General features: G+C 44.4%; 1 protein-coding gene across 4 annotated transcripts in view; it reads right to left on the minus strand.

Annotated features, from left to right (window-relative positions):
• Cpped1 (calcineurin-like phosphoesterase domain containing 1) overlaps nt 1-23,124 on the minus strand; it is a 105,793-nt gene that overhangs the window by 41,904 nt on the left and 40,765 nt on the right. The window contains exon 5 of one of the 4 annotated variants that reach the window (XM_006522016.3): nt 20,900-22,244. The exons of the other annotated variants lie outside the window; for them this stretch is intronic. The gene's annotated coding sequence lies outside the window, so the exon portion shown is untranslated. Of the gene's footprint in view, nt 1-20,899; nt 22,245-23,124 lie in introns of those variants that run through there. 4 annotated transcript variants of the gene reach the window in all.

Raw genomic sequence — 23,124 nt, forward strand, 5'->3', positions numbered from 1 at the left:
ATTGCCTCTGGGTGCTGTAGAACGAGGGGTGATTTTCTCATTCTTCTCCCCAAATTTCTTCCAATTGCATATCTATTACTTTTATAATCACATATACTAAAATCCCTGCACATTATTAAAAAAAACATGTTGTGGGGATGAAATGTTGGAATATTTTAGTTCCCAAATGTGTAACTATATGCTGTGGCCATGAATATGGATGATCACTGTTTCATTTATTCTGAAAGAAGGATGCTGGGATTTTCCAGCAGTAATAAAAGGGCAAAGCCTCCTGGCAAAGTGCTTTGCCTCCTGAAACTGGAAAAGGTTATGTAAATTACTTAGAGCCTTAAGAGTGGGGACCAACCACTGGGTAAATACCTATTAAGTAGCCCACCAAATGAGACCCTGAGATGGAAATGATAACCCTGCTCATAAAATGAATGCCACTTCGTTAGGCACCAAACACAAAAATCATCCCAAATTATAGCTGCATTTTTAGTTTAGTTGCAATACCACTAACAAGCCATTTTGCCAAAGTATGTTTAATAATGACGCTCAATGGATGGGCAGATGATCACCCAGTAGAGAAAGACCCACACTGGGATTCCACATGTGGTCCTAAGGTCCACGGAGAATTGCAGAAGGCACTGCCTCACTATGGATGCTGAGTAGCTTTGAAGGGAGGGCTACGTTAGGTGTGTGTCATGATTCTGCCCTTCCAGCGGTAAACAGCCAAAGCCAGGTCATTTATTCTTCCAGGAACTGTTTCCAAACTCAAGAACCTTTTCAGAACTGAGACAAAAATAAGGAAGTGTGTGTGTGTATGTGTGTGTTAGAGAGCCTATAATATAGTAGTGGGCCACAGTAGACACTGAATGCAGAACAGAACGAATGGATGATCGAGGCTCTTGAGTTCACTTTGCCAGTTCAGATGCTAGGAAAACTGACAAGTCTGCAGCCCTTTCTCTGGCTGAAAGTGGCCAAAGGGTGACAAGCAGAAACCAGCTAGGGGGAATTCTGGAGAACGAACATATGTGCTTTCTTATCAAGGGTCAAGAAGATCCCTGGTACAGCTCCCTTCTTTCTCCTGGAGACATGACAACCTGTTCACGGTGGTTATTCTGCAACCAGGAGGAAAGTAAGACATCGGTAGATACTGACCATGATGTGTTGAACAATTGAGTGCATGTCCGAGGCTGACTTCCTTTAGCCTTGTGGAAACAATAAGCCCTGCTTTATTTACCACCTTACAAGTGACTGTATGTTTGGGGTGTGACTGTCATGGAGCAGGACTCACCTGAAACTCTCTTTCCTGTATATCAGGGGTTTTGAGCTAGTTTAAGCAACCAAAGGCAGCTTCCTGGGTGTGTAACAAGACTGTTGGAATGGGGCAGGGTGAAGGACAGCATTCTCAGCAAAGTGGATACAAAGATCCATTTGGGGACCTTGGAGAGGAAAGAATACTGGCAGAGAAGCACCTGGGCAAGGTCAGGAGAAGGCAGACTGGCAGCATCCAACTCCTCTGAAGGGTGTTGGGCTGAGAGTTAGCAATGGAACAGTTAAGCATGCAGTCTTTCTTTGGCTCCTTGTTGGGAACACTCTGATGTTTTCTCCCTTTAAATAACCTAAGCTGTTGTATTATTCAGGGTTCTCTAGAGTAACAGAATGTTTAGAATGAATCTCTCTCAATCATATATACATATAATCACACACACACACACACACACACACACATATGTATGTATGTATGTATGTATGTATGTATGTATGTATGTATATATATGTGATTTATTTATTAGGGTGACTTACATATATGTACATATATATATGTGTATGTCTGTCTGTCTATCTATCTATCTATCTATCTATCTATCTATACACATATATACATGGGTATAAATATATAATATACATGGGATTTACTAGAATGGCTTACAGGCTGTGGTCTAGGTAACCCAACAATGGCTGGTTATGAATGGAAGGTCTAAGAACCCAATAATTGTTCAGTCCACAAGGCTGGATTCTTCAGCTGGTCATCAGTACATGCCACAATACCAAGAAAGTAGGCTCTAATGCCAGTGAAGAAACGGAGTTGCTAGGAAAGCAAGATCAAGCAGGCAAAACATAAGAGCTTTCTTCTTCCATGCTCTTTATAGAGGCTTCCTGCAGAAGGTGTGGTCCAAGTTAGAGGTAGATCTTCCCAACTCAAAAGAGCTGGATCAAAGGTGTATCTTCCCACTTCAAAAGTCTAGACTAGAAGTGGATCTTCCCACTTCAAATTAAGCAAAACACCCTCACAGTGCACCCCTCCATTTTTGGGTTTTAGTTAATTCCAGATATAGTCAAGTTGACAACCAAAAATAGCCATCACGGCTGTCATGGCTAAGCCATTCAGCCACTCAACAGACAGCTGCCACACTTTTTCTTGGGTCTGCAGTCTTTAGAGGGATAATACCCAAGCAATTCCCCTTTCAACATCTGGACAGATATTATCATAGCAGTCTGGTTGCAATGAACATTCCAAGGTCAGGCCATTTAGGGAACTCCACATCAGCTGTAATCTACATGACCTTAATTGTCAAGTTGACTGGATTTGGGCAGAAACAGTCCTCTGGGCAAGCCTGTGTTTCCAGGGAGGTTAAACTGAGGAGGAGACCCTCATGTGGGCAGCAGGATCCCATGGGCTTAGGTTCTTGTCAGAATAAAAAGGGGAAAGGGTGAAAGCAAATGAGCACTGGCTTTCATGTGTCTCTTGCTGATACAATGTGCCCAGTGCTTTACACATCTGTCACAGTGATGGGCTACACTGTCACACTGGGAGGCAAACACACACCCTCCCTTTTTGAAGCTGCTTTCCTTGGGTGTTTGTTACAGCACTGAGAGAGTGGCTAGAATGGAAGGCTGGTACAGTAGGCAGTTGTCACTGAGAGAGACCCATCCACATGGCGCTCAGGCTGTTAAAAATGGTAGAGTTAATGTTTTCAGCTGGGAGCTGCAAGACCCCCAGAAGTCTGGAGGCAGAGCTTACTGGGCCATTCCTGTGGGAGTTCAGGCCATCAGAATATTGACAAAAATATGGACAATAAAGACTGTGCTCATTAAGTTTCAGAGGGGAACATGGACTTTATGGGGAAAACAGCTAGAGGCCATTCATGTTGTATTCTGGCATTTGTACCTGTCCTGAAAACTGGAGGGAGGCTAAGTTCAAAGATAATGAACTAAGTGGTCTGGCAGAACACATTTAAGGCAGCATTACATTCGGCCTGTCTTGCTCAGATCACTGCGTTTATTTATGATGTGAAGAAATGAGTGGTTTGGGGGGGAAAGAATCCTGAGACAAACCCTGCAGAAGGCAGTGGCGATCGAAGATTAACAGCACTAGGAAATCCCTTTTCACTAAGAAAACAGGAAGGGGCTCTGAGGAAGAACCCACACACTGAGGGCTCCTCCAGCTTACAGAGGAGAAAATCACTTGAAAGGAGAGGTCCAGACCTGAGGGTGCTACTGGAGGAGCTAGCTCCCTGCCTCAACAGTAGCTGAGGAAGTGTTTCTCGTGAACAGCCACCAAAGCACACACAGGCCACTACATCTGGGCCAGAAGGGGTCGGACTTCTTGTCTGCTTTTATGGCATATGTTCAAAGTCCAAGTTATAGGATCATGGAGACCTGCATGTAGGTTCCAGAAAGCACAGTAGTCTGGCGTGCACAGAGCTATAAAGACCAGACTAAAGTTTCAGTGGAGACCCCAGGAGCCTGGAGAGGCCAGGGCTGTGGGACTTCTGCTGAGGAAAACCAAAAGCATGAAGAAGAGTTGGCTCAAGAGAGGGGATATGCATGCTACTGCATGCTGCAGAGCTGGAGGAGTGGGGGCTGCCCAGTGTTGTTAGAGCCCACGTGATTCTATCCCAAGTCCCGGCAGCAGATACTGAGCTGTTTGCTGTGTCTATCTGTCTGGCTTTGGTCTTCCTCTGGTCTGCTGTTTCTCTACTGTCCTCTCCTACCTGCCTTTTTGGAATGGGAATATATATTACCTCTGTATATTGGGAACATGTGGCCTTTTAAAATTTTATTTTGCAGGGATCAAGGGCTCACCTTGAGTCTCCAAAGACACACAGCTTTGAGCAACACTGGAACTGTAAAGATTTTGGGAACTCTCATAGACGAACTAGATGCATTTTGAATTGTGAGATATTCATGAGCCTTTGAGGGCCTGGGGAGAGCGTAATGCAGAAAAGCGATATGTCTGAGCATCAAGCTGACAAGGGCAGGTCTGTGGTGACTAATACTCCTGTGAACCTGACCTTATCTGAAAACAAGTGCCAAGGGCGCCATTGGGAAGTGTGGCTGAGGAAGGAAGACCAACACTGATGTAGGCAGTGTCATGCCTTGGGCTTCGATCCCAGACTGAAGAAAAAGGAAAGAAGGAGAACCCGGGTAAGCACTTCACTCTGCACACTCTGCTTTCTGACTAGCTGCCTCACACACCCGTCCTCACACCTTCACCTCCATGACAGACTGTATCCCACCAAACTGTGAGCCAAAAGAAAGCTTCCTTCCTTAAGCTGTCCCTGGGCATTTTGTCAGAGCAGTCACAAATGTGACTAATGTGCATGGCTTCTGCCGTGGCCTGCACTAGTCCCCAGAGTCTTCAGGGCAGCCGTGTCCACATTTCCAGCCATCATCCCTAGTGAGGTTCAGGAGAGGAGGGGCGGTCTCTCCACTGTGAACTCAGCAGAAGCTTGTGATCTCAGAAGAGTCCTGGTGTTCCCATGGGAGGGAACAAAATCTGCGCTTGGTATCCTATGAGGATCATGACTCGTGGAACCAAAAGTCATCCACACACAAGGCTACGTGACTGGCGAAAGCAGAAGCTGCCCAAAAGTATGCCAGGCCTCTCTTGTGGCAATAATGAAAGTGTTTTTTCACTCTTCTTCGTTATTTCTTGTGTACAATTGCTTCATCCACTCCCAAGTGCTATAATGATGGCTCCAATAAAGGCTCTTTCCATGATCATTTACTGCCCACATGCTGTCTTATGAATACAGTGGACTAAGCTAATAACAGAACAAATGAAACCCCACCTCAAGCAACAGTAGCTACAAGGCAGCTGAGAGTGACTTCTAAAGTCCTGGGACTATCAGGGCTCTTAGCTCTTGACTCACTCAGCACCTAAAAGGTACTTGAAGATTTTTAGGAAGTCAGTGGGAGCAGAAACTGCTGAGAGCCAAGACTGCAACATGTGAGAGCGGTGGAGAGCTGAGAGAGTTACAGTTGAAAGCACCCATCTCTAGAAAGGCTCCACAGAGCCATCATGGGTTAAGAGCAACCAACTTCCAGGTACTGAGCATACAGCCAGGTACTCATAGCCCAGAACACTATGTCTCCAATGCCAGCCTCCAGACAAGAATTTTTGAGTTTGGAAGTTTGGAGCCATTATCCTCTAGTTCCTGGAAACCATGGCCAGGAGCCTCTCTGCCTTTGAAAGCCTGGAGTCCTAAGCCTGGAGTTCTCAGGACCTAGAGCTATCAGCCTCTGAGTTTGCAAGCCTAGTCTGTTCAATATGCCTCTTGCACTTAACAGCACAGGCTTTCAACAATATGGGATCTGTTTCTCGACTCTAAAACTTTCCCCTGGACAGAGTGCAAGCCCCCTCATCTAAGCAGATGACCAGGTTTCAGGATGTGGGCAGGCCAGACTTCTGTAGGCTCTCCTTCTGCCTTGCTTCCCATCTCACACCCTCAAGGACTGATGTTGTCATTTAAGTCAGTGTGGCAAAGAGGCTGGTATGTTCCAAATGGATTGGTGGCTGTATTAAAATCAGAGGGAGGGGGAAGAGAGGAGAATACAATAGAGGCAGTGATGCCAAGGGAATCCCCCTAAGGCCAGCATAGTCAACCACGCAGTGTGTTCTCTCTGGGCTTTTATTCTGCTTTAGTTATGTCTCTACTGCTGAAACACTAAGACCCAAAATAACTTAGAGAACAAAGATTTTTTTTTTTGGCTTATGCTTCCAGAGAAATGAGTCCATCATGGCAAGAAAACACGGCAACAAGCATCAGGCATAAGGAAGGGACCGGGATGCGGAGAGCTCACATCCTCAACTATGAACATAAAATGGAGACTGAGAACTGGAAGGGGCAGGATGCTTTTAATCGCAAAGCCCACCACACAGTGAGGTACTTCTTCTAAGGCTGCAACACCTAAACCTCCTCAAACAACTCTACCACCTGGGAGCCAAGTGTTCGAATGCCTGAGACTATGAGGGCATCTCTCATGCCATCCACTACGTGAGCCATCTGCATGCCACTGTCCACCTCCTCCCTCTGTTTCAACTGCACACCACTGTCCACCTCCTCCCTCTATGTCCACTGCACACCACTGTCCACCTCCTCCCTCTGTTTCAACTGCACACTAGTGTCCATTCTCCTCCCTTTATGTCCACTGCACACCAGTGTCCACCTCCTCCCTCTATGTCAACTGCACACCAGTGTCCACTTCCTCTCTCTATGTCAACTGCACACCAGTGTCCACACTCTTCCTATGTTAACTGCACACCATTACCCACTGTCTCTTCTTGTATGTCATCAGAAACTATCTTTGCTCAAGGCACTTCTGTGTCACACAATAGCTCACGCAAACCAATAAGCACTCTTCTCTTGCTTGTTGTGCACAACCCCCTGAAAGTCCAGGGATGCTTGTGCAGTCCAGAAGTGAATTGTGGGATCTCAGCACAAGCCTTCTTGTGGTAGACATGTTGGCAGAAGTCTTCTAATTGGTGTGTCTGCCTTCCTGGCCATCTTTGGGCCATGAGACAAGGAGAAAGAGGAAAACCAATTTGCCCACAGTGGCGGATGATCAAAGTGAGCCAGACCCTGTATCTCTAAAGGCCCTGATGTGTGGCTGCACCACAGATGTCTCCTGTTTTAATCTACCAGGATACTCATGGGTGGTCTGCTGCAGTCAGCATCACTGTCACACAGGGGCGCAGAATTTTAGCATGTTACTGCACACAGGGTGACTACAGACAATCACAGACTGCCAATATCACAGAGCAAGACAGAATTCTGAATATTTTCCCTAAAGAAATCATAGCTGTCCGTGGAGATAATTTAGTCTGACTTACACATGCAATATATGAACACCAAAAGATCAGGTGGTGCTCCACTAATGTGTGCAACTTGATAATACACTCCAGTGCACTGCTACAGCAGCAGCTCTGGCTGGGGAGAAAAGGCTGCAGTCCCTGCTGCTGTCACTTACCCAGCAGCTCCAGGAACCAATGATGCACCGAGACCATTTCTACTTCCAACCCAGGAAGATGGCCTGGCATGACAATCTAATGAGGCCCAATTATGACAGAATATGACAGTCACTCCAGGCCAACTGGCTGGCTGGTACTCAGGATGCAGGGGGCAAGATGGCAGAAAAGGTAAACCATAAGGCAGAACGGGTGTCTCATGGATAGCATGAGATGCTTGCAACGGTTTTATACCAGACAGGATTAAAAAAAAAAAATCAATCCCCTTCTAGATGCTCTTTTTATGGAACAAGTGGATAGAGACAGACTTGTTTATGGAGCCCTGAGGGGAGTCGCTGTGAGTGGAGAGACAGCCTGAAGCATCAGCAGTGGTCAGGAGACTGCTGCAGTGCGATTCAGGACTCTAGGCTTGATTCCAGGCAGTTCTGAAAATGGCTGTCATTGTTTGCTTCCCCTCATTAGGAGGGAAATTAGCTGGGTATTCCTGATCTGTTTATGTGAGTACCAGTAGAAATCTGCACCAAATATCAGGGTGGGCGTGTGCTTCTGTAGGCAGAAGATGCAAATAAGTAGAGACATGGCTGGAGCTTTGGGAACAGGCTCAAGTCAGCTATGCCACAAGGCACACTGCGTGGTGTGGAGTGCCAGTCACACCGAGTCTGTACTCTGCTCCTCTCTATGGCCAAAGACAACATGATTTAAACATTACAAAGAATGCTCTTACAAATCTACAAATTAAAGAACCCTTATACACTGTGATGGGAATGCAAACTGATCCACACAATGTACAGGTCAGTATGGAGGCTCCTCCTAAAGAAGTACCCCAGGAACCAGCTAAAGCACCCCGAGTCTCCAAGTCAGCACACCACAGAGATATTTGCATATCTATGTTTACTGTAACACTATTCACAATTCTCAAGTTATGGAATTAGCTGAGATGTCTATCAACATAAAGAAATGTGATACGGATACATAATGGAGTTTTAAGAAATAAAGAATAAAATTAGGACATTTGGAAGAAAATCGAAAACATACACACACTCATGCACATTAGCAGACACACATAAATGTTATATAAGCAAGAGGGAACTATTTGGGAAGACAAAGGAGACCAGCAGGAGGGGAGGGAAATAGGGGAGAATACAGGGAGAATGCATGACGTGAGCATGTGCTGTGACAACATAGTAAAACTCACCATTTCATACAATGGATATACAAGGAAGAAGAGAAAAGAAAAATGACCATAATACTTTTAAGGAAAATGTAAAAGCTGTGGGACATGTCTGCAAGCATGATAATGTTCTTGTACATCTATCTCCCCAGGGGGACAGCAGCTCGCAGAACATCTTGATGAGCCATAAACCACATACAAAGGCTGAGGGAGGAGCTGAGAATGTAAGCTTGGGATTTCAGAGTCTCAGGCAAGACTGGGATAGCAGGAAATGCCTAACTAAAGACATCACAGAAATACACGGTCCAAGATTATAAAAATTATGAATGCCAGTTAAAATAGGTGTGAAAATATGTATGTTGCCAATTGCAAAACACATAAAAATACAGCCACTTAGAAGATTTACTGGTGGCCATTTAACACCCTCCTCTGTCTCCCTGCTGGGCACTTCCACTATTCCTTTCTGAGAGTTGGCACAGCCATTAGTGGTACAGTGGTATCCCAGGCCCTCCTAAAATCCCTGAAAGGGAAATGGGGAAACAAGAAAGCTAACATCTGACAGTAGAATTCTGCCCAAAGAGCTACTCTTCAGTATTATGGGGACATCAAAGAGGAAAGGACATTATATGGAGGTCCCAATACCAGCCCAAATAAGATGAGTCAGGCTAAGAGGATCCATGGGGCTCAGTGCACAATCATCTCAAGCTGCGGCTGATCAAGGCAAAAAGATATGGAGAAAACTACACTCTGCCTTCCTGGGGTCTCCTCTCTGCCCTAAACTTCTACAGCAATGACCACGATGACCTGCCAGGGAAGCCCATGGAGACCCAGAGCCAGGACTTCTCTTAGAGGTGGTCACAGAGACAGCCTTGCTTTTCCAGAAGGAAAGCTGAAGCCCCACATTCAGCACTGTTTATTCAGCAGTCTAGGCATGGTGAGCTTCTGTAAGCAGCGTGGAGAGAACTCTGAGGATCCAGGTTTCTAGCTGCTTGCGGAGGACCTACTGTACACAGGTTCATCTGAGGACTGAGGTACAGGTAAATGGTCTTGGGGAAGCTTAGAATCCCACCAGAAAGAAACAATATCGTCTCTCTCCTGCTATAGGTTCAACATCATTTCCAGGTGCATAAGAGACCTATCAGGGAAGGCAATAGTCGGGCAGAATGCAATGATACTCATGAATGAAGACACAATGACAAAGCCTCATCATGTATATACCAACCTAAAAAGTTAGGACCTCAGGACAAAGAGTGACTTCTTAGGTCTGCAGATGTGGCTCAGTGGCACAGTGCTTGCCTGGTATGCATTAAGCCCTGTGGTCCTTTGCCATTAAAACAACAACAACAACAACAACAAAACAAACAACTGGCTAGAGAGATGCCTCAGCCGTTAAGAGCACTGACTGCTCTTTCAGAGGTCCTGAGTTCAATTCCCAGCAACCACATGGTGGCTCATAACCATCTGTAATAGGATCTGATGCCCTCTTCTGGTGTGTCTGAAGAGGGTGACAGTGTACTCACATACATACGATAAATAAATCTTTTAAAAAAATGCTTTCTGTCATTTTAGAGACACAGTATAGCTATGTGTCCTAGGCTGGCCTAAAATGCTACATCTTCTAGCTCAGCCTCCTGCATGCTTTGACTATGGGTGTGTACCATCACTCCTCACCAAGAGTAAGTTCTTAAGCCAAAAAAATGCACCAGCTAGAATAGAAATAAGCAAATTAGGCACCTTATCCACAAAAAGAACTTCTAACAAGAAAGAAAAGTTAGATCTAAGAAAAACAGCAATAACCAATATAAATAGATCAAAATTATTCTGTTTAGAAAGGACAAGGTTCTGCCTCTTAGAGAATGGAGTGATTGGTGTGAATAGAAAATTTAGAGGCACAAAATCTAGGGCTCAGAAGATAAGGCCGGGAGTGGTGGCACATGCCTATAATCCTAACACTTGGAACATGGAGACAGGAGGACAGCTAGCACAGCCTAGCAAAACTGTCACACGTGAAGAAAGCACTCTGTAATCATGTCCCCTTCTTTTCAGTGCTGGGAGGTGGCCCTGAACGCACTACTGAGAATTCTACTGAGCTACATCCTCAGTCAGAATTTTTAAAAATATATAGTAGTTCTATTAATGTTTTTGAAAAACTCATCCATATATACAATGTATTTTGATCATTCACCCAGTCTCCTCTCTGTAATTTCCTAAGATCCATCCCTAACTCCCTCCCAACAACACATCACTTTCTTTTCTAGGAAAAAAAAAAAGATCCATTGATTCAATTTGTGTTGCCTATATATTCCTGGGCATATTGTCATCCAAGGAAGCATGGTCCACCTACTTACTATCACACTCTGGCTCCCCTGCCCTGGCAGTCATCAACTGTCAACAGATTTTCAGTTACTTGTGGGGAGCCCACAAGACCCTCTTCCTCCATGTTGGAATGTTGGCTGGCTTGATCTTGTGTCGGTAACCACAGCAATTGTGTTCATAAATTAAAGTGGTCCTGTCATGTTCACATGACATTGTTTGCTCTGGTCCTCCCTGACCTCTGGCTATTATGATCTCTCTGCCCCCTCTTCTGCAATGGTCCCTGAGCCATGTTGTGTGTGTGTGTGTGTGTGTGTGTGTGTGTGTACACATGTACATGCATTACAGATGTCACATTTGTGGCTGCACATTGCAGATACTTATTCCCTCTCTGCACTGGGACCAGTTTTGAGTTCCTGCATTAACTGCTCTACATTGCACAAACAAGTTTCTGATAAGATCTGAGAGTTGCACTAATCTGTGGGGTAGAGAGATATGAATTTGGAGGGTTGATACCATATCCACTTAGCAAAATAATAGCAATAGGTTCTCCTGTGGCCTATGAGCTCTTCAATCAGGTTTCTGGCCAGATTTTCAGCACTAGACAAGCATTTCTTCCTGTGTAGTAGATTGAAATACACCGAGAAAGCAGGTGGTTACCCCATTAATAACATTCATGCCATGGCTCATTCATGGGCATATCTTGGCACAGCAGTCATTCCTGAAGGTCACTGCTGAGCAAGAATTCGATGGTTTTTATCCTCCACCTCTTGCATAGCACCTTCGGGTACTACGAGAGCCAGCTAGGAAGGTGGCAGCTTCCTGGTCAATACTATCTTGATTTCTCCAAGTCCTGTGGCCAACGTCTGTCCACCCTAGAATTCATTTTACATATAGGTCAGTGAAGCTAAAACCAACATGCAATACAGTGCCACCTCACACTCCAGAGACTGGTGGCAACAAAACACCTAGCATTTCCAAGTGTTAGCAAGAAAATGGCCAGTGTGCACCCTTGCCAGCATATACCATTTTGAAGAGAAAATACAGTGATATTCAGGAATGCTGAACATTGGGATGAACTGGCCCACCTCCTCCATTCCTAATGATTATTCTAAAAGCTGAAGCTCATGGGTATAAGAACAAATGAGAGTCTGCAGCAGCACTGTGTGTGGCAGCAGTGGCGGTGGCGGCGGTGGAGGCAGAGGCGGCAGCAGCGTGGAAGAGGTCCTATGCTGGAATTCTCCACCACCACAACAAGACAAGAACCAGAGGAACACTGAAACAAACTGTGGAAGGACACTCAGGATACTGATTCATTTTGTGAGGTTTAAAAATATAGAAAAAAATAAAAATAAATAAAAATATAGAACAAGCGGTGGAGGCGCACACCTTTAATCTCAGCACTTGGGAGGCAAAGGCAGGCGGATTTCTGAGTTTGAGGCCAGCCTGGTCTACAGAGTGAGTTCTAGGACATCCAGGGCTACACAGAGAAACCCTGTCTCGAAAAAAAAAAAAAATATAGAACAAGCATATATATATTTCTGTGGAATCCCTACACATAAAATAAATCAGGCAGCAGTCTTGGGAGGGAGAGGTAAGCACACTATCAGAGACCCTTCTCTTCACCCTTACTGTAGGACTTACACTCAGTTGACAGCAGAAATGAGCTCTGATAGTTACAGCATTTTGGATAAGAGGACTTGAAATACCCTTTTTGACATTTCTGCTTGTTCCTGGTAGAATGCAGATGTGATAGCGGTAGTCTCTGCACTGTTCTGTAGTCATGGAGATATAGGCTATACCCCAAATATGAGCAAAAGCTTAAACAGCTTGGCTTCCAGGATATCCAACTCCAAACTTCTCGTTACCTGAGTGGAAAATACGCTGTCCTCTTATATATGCCAATGTTATTTGGATTTTCTGTCACATGGCTTTAATCCTTAACTGAAACTGGCACACAGGAGGATTCAACAGAATTGATGTTTTATTTCCTAAGTTGGCTGGTAGATACATGTGTATTCATTAATCTATGAACTATTTTTGGTATTCATTATGCTTTTCAGTTTTTCTAATATGCTGAAATGTTTAAAATTCTTAAAGAATGTTGTCCAATTCCTCACAGTAAGATCTGGAGGACCTGTTAACTAAATAAACCAGAAATGTCTGCATTTAGGCAACTCACTGACAATAAAATAAAATAATAACAGTAGAGCTAAAGAGTCCTAGATTACTAAAGGCAAAGCACAGGCGGAGAATTCAAATGCAGGCTACGCATTGCCCATGCCTCCAAAAGCTCAAAACAGTTTTCTCTCTGCACATCAGCTTCCATTTATGAAACCAAACACAAAGGGAGTGTCGTGGAACTTAGACATTATCTAAAACCATCACTGCTCTTGAAGAGTGTCTATTACAAGAACATCAGATTAGCCAGGTTGTGGTGAGCAGCATTCTTTGGCTCTTTTCAAGTCTCTTCCATGCTAGCTGACTGAAAGAAGCCTGAAGCCGACTGTGTTCAGGGTTTAATGAGCGTTTGAGCTTGATAGAGAACATTCCTGCTGTCTGTTACCACGCAAGACAAACTCTACTGGATCCTGACAGCTCCTACTTCATCCTTACTAACTAACTGCCTTCTGTTCTCAAAGCTGCAGTCAGACTGGGGAATAAGTCAGTCTGGGTCAGTTCTGAGCACACTGGATTTATTAAACTCAGCCACTTGAGGCTACCCCACCAGGTAAACAATTGAAGAGCAAAGAAGAGACCATTCAGAATGCATGAATAACCACGGCCTGACCTCTGGGGTGTGGCAGTACCAGCTCCAGGCTCTTCTGTCCACCAGATTTACAAGCAGAAGTCCGAGAGCAGGGCGTGACATCATTAAGAAAACTCGTGTCACAGTCTGAGCTTCTGATTAATTTCTTTTTCTTATCCTATTGCAATGCTGTGTTACTTACTTCTACCTTGACATTATGTTCTTCTCCTGAACACTACCCCAGTGGTGTATTTGCATGCCTCACTAGCAATCTGTCAGGGCGACCCTCTCACAGAACTTCAATGGAAGCTATATGTGTAGCCTTGCTGTGATTTGAGGACTCTTTCGAAATGCATACAACACCTTTGAGAAGGTTATGGTTGATATAACAGCATTAGTTCCCTCATTTTTATAGGCAAACAATGGACACAATCAGCAACTTTGGAAGATACATGTGAGGTATTGTGATATAAAGTCCAGGTTCAACGGCATATTGTCAGCCCTTTGTAGCTATGGCTTTAATGCCCATAGATAAAATCAAACACATACAAACAGGTTTTCCTTAAAAAGTTTTAACCTGGGGACCCGCCGAACTTAGGAAATTAGTCTGAACAGGTGAGAGGGTGCGCCAGAGAACCTGACAGCTTCTGGAACAGGCGGAAGCACAGAGGCGCTGAGGCAGCACCCTTTGTGGGCCGGGGACAGCCAGCCACCGTCCGGACCGGAGGACAGGTGCCCGCCCGGCTGGGGAGGCGGCCTAAGCCACAGCAGCAGCGGTCGCCATCTTGGTCCGAGACCCGCCGAACTTAGGAAATTAGTCTGAACAGGTGAGAGGGTGCGCCAGAGAACCTGACAGCTTCTGGAACAGGCAGAAGCACAGAGGCGCTGAGGCAGCACCCTGTGTGGGCCGGGGACAGCCGGCCACCTTCCGGACCGGAGGACAGGTGCCCGCCCGGCTGGGGAGGCGGCCTAAGCCACAGCAGCAGCGGTCGCCATCTTGGTCCGGGACCCGCCGAACTTAGGAAATTAGTCTGAACAGGTGAGAGGGTGCGCCAGAGAACCTGACAGCTTCTGGAACAGGCGGAAGCACAGAGGCACTGAGGCAGCACCCTTTGTGGGCCGGGGACAGCCAGCCACCGTCCGGACCGGAGGACAGGTGCCCGCCCGGCTGGGGAGGCGGCCTAAGCCACAGCAGCAGCGGTCGCCATCTTGGTCCGGGACCCGCCGAACTTAGGAAATTAGTCTGAACAGGTGAGAGGGTGCGCCAGAGAACCTGACAGCTTCTGGAACAGGCAGAAGCACAGAGGCGCTGAGGCAGCACCCTGTGTGGGCCGGGGACAGCCGACCACCTTCCGGACCGGAGGACAGGTGCCCGCCCGGCTGGGGAGGCGGCCTAAGCCACAGCAGCAGCGGTCGCCATCTTGGTCCCGGGACTCCAAGGAACTTAGGAATTTAGTCTGCTTAGGTGAGAGTCTGTACCACCTGGGAACTGCCAAAGCAACACAGTGTCTGAGAAAGGTCCTGTTTTGGGCCTTCTTCTTCGGCCAGGAGGAGGTCCAAATACAAGATATCTGCGCACCTTCCCTGTAAGAGAGCTTGCCAGCAGAGAGTGCTCTGAGCACTGAAACTCAGAGGAGAGAATCTGTCTCCCAGGTCTGCTGATAGACGGTAACAGAATCACCAGAAGAACAATCTCTAAACAGAGTCAACTATAACTACTAACTCCAGAGATTACCAGATGGCGAAAGGTAAACGGAGGAATCTTACTAACAGGAACCAAGACCACTCACCATCACCAGAACCCAGCACACCCACTTCGCCCAGTCCAGGGAACCCCAACACACCTGAGAACCTAGACCTAGATTTAAAAGCATATCTCATGATGATGGTAGAGGACATCAAGAAGGACTTTAATAAATCACTTAAAGAAATACAGGAGAACACTGCTAAAGAGTTACAAGTCCTTAAAGAAAAACAGGAAAACACAATCAAACAGGTAGAAGTCCTTACAGAAAAAGAGGAAAAAACATACAAACAGGTGATGGAAATGAACAAAACCATACTAGACCTAAAAAGGGAAGTAGACACAATAAAGAAAACTCAAAGCGAGGCAACACTAGAGATAGAAACCCTAGGAAAGAAATCTGGAACCATAGATTTGAGCATCAGCAACAGAATACAAGAGATGGAAGAGAGAATCTCAGGTGCAGAAGATTCCATAGAGAACATCGGCACAACAATCAAAGAAAATGGAAAATGCAAAAAGATCCTAACTCAAAATATCCAGGAAATCCAGGACACAATAAGAAGACCAAACGTACGGATAATAGGAGTGGATGAGAATGAAGATTTTCAACTCAAAGGTCCAGCAAACATCTTCAACAAAATTATTGAAGAAAACTTCCCAAATCTAAAGAATGAGATGCATATGAACATACAAGAAGCCTACAGAACTCCAAATAGACTGGACCAGAAAAGAAATTCCCCCCGACACATAATAATCAGAACATCAAATGCACTAAATAAAGATAGAATACTAAAAGCAGTAAGGGAAAAAGGTCAAGTAACATATAAAGGCAAGCCTATCAGAATTACACCAGATTTTTCACCAGAGACTATGAAAGCCAGAAGAGCCTGGACAGATGTTATACAGACACTAAGAGAACACAAACTGCAGCCCAGGCTACTATACCCAGCCAAACTCTCAATTATCATAGAGGGAGAAACCAAAGTATTCCACGACAAAACCAAATTCACGCATTATCTCTCCACGAATCCAGCCCTTCAAAGGATAATAACAGAAAAAAACCAATACAAGAACGGGAACAACGCCCTAGAAAAAACAAGAAGGTAATCCCTCAACAAACCTAAAAGAAGACAGCCACAAGAACAGAATGCCACCTTTAACAACTAAAATAACAGGAAGCAACAATTACTTTTCCTTAATATCTCTTAACATCAATGGTCTCAACTCGCCAATAAAAAGACATAGACTAACAAACTGGCTACACAAACAAGACCCAACATTTTGCTGCTTACAGGAAACTCATCTCAGAGAAAAAGATAGACACTACCTCAGAATGAAAGGCTGGAAAACAATTTTCCAAGCAAATGGTATGAAGAAACAAGCAGGAGTAGCCATCCTAATATCTGATAAGATTGACTTCCAACCCAAAGTCATCAAAAAAGACAAGGAGGGACACTTCATTCTCATCAAAGGTAAAATCCTCCAAGAGGAACTCTCAATTCTGAATATCTATGCTCCAAATACAAGAGCAGCCACATTCACTAAAGAAACTTTAGTAAAGCTCAAAGCACACATTGCGCCTCACACAATAATAGTGGGAGACTTCAACACACCACTTTCACCAATGGACAGATCATGGAAACAGAAACTAAACAGGGACACACTGAAACTAACAGAAGTGATGAAACAAATGGATCTGACAGATATCTACAGAACATTTTATCCTAAAACAAAAGGATATACCTTCTTCTCAGCACCTCATGGTACCTTCTCCAAAATTGACCACATAATAGGTCACAAATCAGGCCTCAACAGATTCAAAAATATTGAAATTGTCCCATGTATCCTATCAGATCACCATGCACTAAGGCTGATCTTCAATAACAAAATAAATAACAGAAAGCCAACATTCACATGGAAACTGAACAACACTCTTCTCAATGATACCTTGGTCAAGGAAGGAATAAAGAAAGAAATTAAAGACTTTTTAGAGTTTAATGAAAATGAAGCCACAACGTACCCAAACCTTTGGGACACAATGAAAGCATTTCTAAGAGGGAAACTCATAGCTATGAGTGCCTTCAAGAAAAAACGGGAGAGAGCACATACTAGCAGCTTGACAACACATCTAAAAGCTCTAGAAAAAAAGGAAGCAAATTCACCCAAGAGGAGTAGACGGCAGGAAATAATCAAACTCAGGGGTGAAATCAACCAAGTGGAAACAAGAAGAACTATTCAAAGAATTAACCAAACGAGGAGTTGGTTCTTTGAGAAAATCAACAAGATAGATAAACCCTTAGCTAGACTCACTAAAGGGCACAGGGACAAAATCCTAATTAACAAAATCAGAAATGAAAAGGGAGACATAACAACAGATCCTGAAGAAATCCAAAACACCATCAGATCCTTCTACAAAAGGCTATACTCAACAAAACTGGAAAACCTGGACGAAATGGACAAATTTCTGGACAGATACCAGGTACCAAAGTTGAATCAGGATCAAGTTGACCTTCTAAACAGTCCCATATCCCCTAAAGAAATAGAAGCAGTTATTAATAGTCTCCCAGCCAAAAAAAGCCCAGGACCAGATGGGTTTAGTGCAGAGTTCTATCAGACCTTCAAAGAAGATCTAACTCCAGTTCTGCACAAACTTTTTCACAAGATAGAAGTAGAAGGTACTCTACCCAACTCATTTTATGAAGCCACTATTACTCTGATACCTAAACCACAGAAAGATCCAACAAAGATAGAGAACTTCAGACCAATTTCTCTTATGAACATCGATGCAAAAATTCTTAATAAAATTCTCGCTAACCGAATCCAAGAACACATTAAAGCAATCATCCATCCTGACCAAGTAGGTTTTATTCCAGGGATGCAGGGATGGTTTAATATACGAAAATCCATCAATGTAATCCATTATATAAACAAACTCAAAGACAAAAACCACATGATCATCTCGTTAGATGCAGAAAAAGCATTTGACAAGATCCAACACCCATTCATGATAAAAGTTCTGGAAAGATCAGGAATTCAAGGCCAATACCTAAACATGATAAAAGCAATCTACAGCAAACCAGTAGCCAACATCAAAGTAAATGGAGAGAAGCTGGAAGCAATCCCACTAAAATCAGGGACTAGACAAGGCTGCCCACTTTCTCCCTACCTTTTCAACATAGTACTTGAAGTATTAGCCAGAGCAATTCGACAACAAAAGGAGATCAAGGGGATACAAATTGGAAAAGAGGAAGTCAAAATATCACTTTTTGCAGATGATATGATAGTATATATAAGTGACCCTAAAAATTCCAACAGAGAACTCCTAAACCTGATACACAGCTTCGGTGAAGTAGCTGGATATAAAATTAACTCAAACAAGTCAATGGCCTTTCTCTACACAAAGAATAAACAGGCTGAGAAAGAAATTAGGGAAACAACACCCTTCTCAATAGCCACAAATAATATAAAATATCTCGGCGTGACTCTAACGAAGGAAGTGAAAGATCTGTATGATAAAAACTTCAAGTCCCTGAAGAAAGAAATTAAAGAAGATCTCAGAAGATGGAAAGATCTCCCATGCTCATGGATTGGCAGGACCAACATTGTAAAAATGGCTATCTTGCCAAAAGCAATCTACAGATTCAATGCAATCCCCATTAAAATTCCAACTCAATTCTTCAACGAATTAGAAGGAGCAATTTGCAAATTCATCTGGAATAACAAAAAACCGAGGATAGCAAAAACTCTTCTCAAGGATAAAAGAACCTCTGGTGGAATCACCATGCCTGACCTAAAGCTTTACTACAGAGCAATTGTGATAAAAACTGCATGGTACTGGTATAGAGACAGACAAGTGGACCAATGGAATAGAATTGAAGACCCAGAAATGAACCCACACACCTATGGTCACTTGATCTTCGACAAGGGAGCCAAAACCATCCAGTGGAAGAAAGACAGCATTTTCAACAATTGGTGCTGGCACAACTGGTTGTTATCATGTAGAAGAATGCGAATCGATCCATACTTATCTCCTTGTACTAAGGTCAAATCTAAGTGGATCAAGGAACTTCACATAAAACCAGAGACACTGAAACTTATAGAGGAGAAAGTGGGGAAAAGCCTTGAAGATATGGGCACAGGGGAAAAATTCCTGAACAGAACAGCAATGGCTTGTGCTGTAAGATCGAGAATTGACAAATGGGACCTAATGAAACTCCAAAGTTTCTGCAAGGCAAAAGACACTGTCTATAAGACAAAAAGACCACCAACAGACTGGGAAAGGATCTTTACCTATCCTAAATCAGATAGGGGACTAATATCCAACATATATAAAGAACTCAAGAAGGTGGACCTCAGAAAATCAAATAACCCCCTTAAAAAATGGGGCTCAGAACTGAACAAAGAATTCTCACCTGAGGAATACCGAATGGCAGAGAAGCACCTGAAAAAATGTTCAACATCCTTAATCATTAGGGAAATGCAAATCAAAACAACCCTGAGATTCCACCTCACACCAGTGAGAATGGCTAAGATCAAAAATTCAGGTGACAGCAGATGCTGGCGAGGATGTGGAGAAAGAGGAACACTCCTCCATTGTTGGTGGGATTGCAGGCTTGTACAACCACTCTGGAAATCAGTCTGGCGGTTCCTCAGAAAATTGGACATAGTACTACCGGAGGATCCAGCAATACCTCTCCTGGGCATATATCCAGAAGAACCCCCAACTGGTAAGAAGGACACATGCTCCACTATGTTCATAGCAGCCTTATTTATAATAGCCAGAAACTGGAAAGAACCCAGATGCCCCTCAACAGAGGAATGGATACAGAAAATGTGGTACATCTACACAATGGAGTACTACTCAGCTATTAAAAAGAATGAATTTATGAAATTCCTAGCCAAATGGATGGACCTGGAGAGCATCATCCTGAGTGAGGTAACACAATCACAAAGGAACTCACACAATATGTACTCACTGATATGTGGATACTAGCCCAAAACCTAGGATACCCACGATATAAGATACAATTTCCTAAACACATGAAACTCAAGAAAAATGAAGACTGAAGTGTGGACACTATGCCCCTCCTTAGAAGTGGGAACAAAACACCCATGGAAGGAGTTACAGAAACAAAGTATGGAGCTGAGATGAAAGGATGGACCATGTAGAGACTGCCATATCCAGGGATCCACCCCATAATCAGCTTCCAAATGCTGACACCATTGCATACACTAGCAAGATTTTACTGAAAGGACCCAGATGTAGCTGTCTCTTGTGAGACTATGTCGGGGCCTAGCAAACACAGAAGTGGATGCTCACAGTCAGCTAATGGATGGATCACAGGGCTCCCAATGGAGGAGCTAGAGAAAGTACCCAAGGAGCTAAAGGGATCTTCAACCCTATAGGTGGAACAACATTATGAACTAACCAGTACCCCTGAGCTCTTGACTCTAGCTGCATATGTATCAAAAGATGGCCTAGTCGGCCATCACTGGAAAGAGAGGCCCATTGGACACGCAGACTTTGTGTGCCCCGGTACAGGGGAACGCCAGGGCCAAAGGGGGGGAGTGGGTGGGTAGGGGAGTGGGGGTGGGTGGGTAAGGGGGACTTTTGGTATAGCATTGGAAATGTAAATGAGCTAAATACCTAATAAAAAAAAATGAAAAAAAAAAAAAAAGTTTTAACCTGCATCTGGACCTTAATGTGTCTAACAAGTTCCCTCTACCTGTCCTTACATCCTACCCAAATGCAGCACAGTAGCTCCACATAATGTTTATAGAGTACTAGACATGATAAGTCATATCGAGTGTTACAGTAATGGAGAACAGGCATGGGCTACCTGTGCATATAAGGCAAATGAGCATCCCAGGATCTGTGAGGAAACAGGAGAGGTGCCCAGGCAAGTGTAGAGTGTATCTTCAATTCCCATGGTATAACTCAAAGACATCAACCCAGGTCACCCAGTAAGTACATCGCGACAGCATGCTGAACAGTGATCTTCCTTGGCTCACAGCTGGCAATTTTGGTTCAATGTTCTATAAGGCACATATCATTGCAAACTACAATGTAGACCCAAAAGAACCTTGCTATTTACACCAAGAGAATTGTGTATGTGCCCACAATTAAGACATTTTATACCTTTCAGCCATAAGCCACAGTGGTCCCTAGAACAGCAGGCTAGAGAGTCACTGGATTTAGAGCAGGACAGGATTCCAAAGTTCAAATCCAAGGAAGCGTCACTGGGAGAGGAGGGCACACTATAATGCCATTCTGCTTACAGAGTTTGCCTACTTAATAGTTGTACACCAGACCTTACCATGGTGGGAAATAAACACCCACGTCCGGCTGTCTTTCCGGGACATGTTTGCATGTCCAGAATCTTAAAGACAGAACTTCAGACTCACACATGCATCCATCCCATTTACACACCTCACATCTGTACCGAGGACACTGCCAAGGAAGGTCAACTGAGGTCCTTGAGGCTCTCTCCTGCCCACCTCCACCCTGCTGCCGGCTGGCTCTCTGTGGCACAGGAGTCATGAGCAACTGTGTGCATATGTGACAGGTTTCCTTCCTTGAGGATAATCTGTAAACCAGTCCTAATGAGAACCATTTAAAGGTAATGAGTCCCCATCACACACTGACAGATGATGTCAGGAGAAAACACTCATTATTTACAGGTGTTGGTGGTGTGTCAGAGCATTTGACTGAAGACTATTTTCAAATAAATTTGAGTGATAGCTGGGGCTCTAAAACAGAGCACAACAGTCGCAACACAGGGCAGAAGTCATTCAGGTGAATCGAATCCAGTGCTTCCTTGGCACTGTTTCTTCATGCAAGCTTCTGGGATGTCTGGACTATGAGCTACAAGGGCAAAGAGATGGTAAAGATTCTTTTTATATCTCATACCTACTTCCTGCAGAAAAAGGGATATCACCATATGGCCCAGCGGAGTGTCAAATGAAGATAAAGGACAACAATGACATCACCCATGACTGCCAGTACTCATCTGCACGCCAGGTCCTGTAACACAAAATCCCATTCAGCCTCCTGGTAACCCAGGGATGTGGACAGTAACACCCCAGTCTGCAGGTAAGGAAACAGATGCTCAAAAAAGTCCCAGACACTATCATGGCATCCACTCTTAAACAGCACTTGGCTTTAGGACTGTCTGACTGTTTAGCCTCTGTGATTTGAATACCTATCTATCTTCAGGTACAGTAGGCAGAACACAGAAACCATTAGGAGTAGAATACCTGAATCTTGCCACTGTTTGTAGCAGATTTCCCCCCAAAATACTTGTTGTGGATGGCCCTGGTGCTGTTTGTATTTTGATGCTAATTCCCCTTTCCCAGGAGGGGCTGTCTGGACTGAAGAATGAGTCAGGTACTCAGGTGACTTCTTGTGAACCTTCCTCTAGTGAATAAAGTAACCAATCACTCGGTGAGGAGGTGGGATTTCTTCGTTGGAGGGAGAAGGGAAGAGGAGACAATGGGAAGACAAGATGTAGCTACTAGTGACCCCCGGTTTAGATGGTGAATCCACCAGGACTTGCCACTGGAGGATTTAGATTTATATGGATTACAAGATTAGCATTCTAGTTGTTGCACCCACTGATTGAGTTATCATTGACTCTGAGCTAAGTTTGAGTGGTGTTTTCCTTCAGAGAGAAAGGTACAGCAGCAAAGCATGGGTCTATCAGAAGTGCACCCCAAAGGGCACTGGAAATTTTGAAGCATGGGGCTGGAGTGGTAACGACCCGATGGTGGGAACTTAGTGAATTAGGTAGAGAGATTTCAGAGCTATGAGTCAGAGTCTCCACGAGATGAGAAAGGCTGGCTATGCCTGTCAGTGCCTGGCCAGCTGGCCTGCTGGGGCCTGCCAGGGCAGTGTGAATTGCATT

This window comes from Mus musculus, chromosome 16 (genome assembly GCF_000001635.26).
Source record: "Mus musculus strain C57BL/6J chromosome 16, GRCm38.p6 C57BL/6J".
NCBI classification, from domain to species: domain Eukaryota; kingdom Metazoa; phylum Chordata; class Mammalia; order Rodentia; family Muridae; genus Mus; species Mus musculus.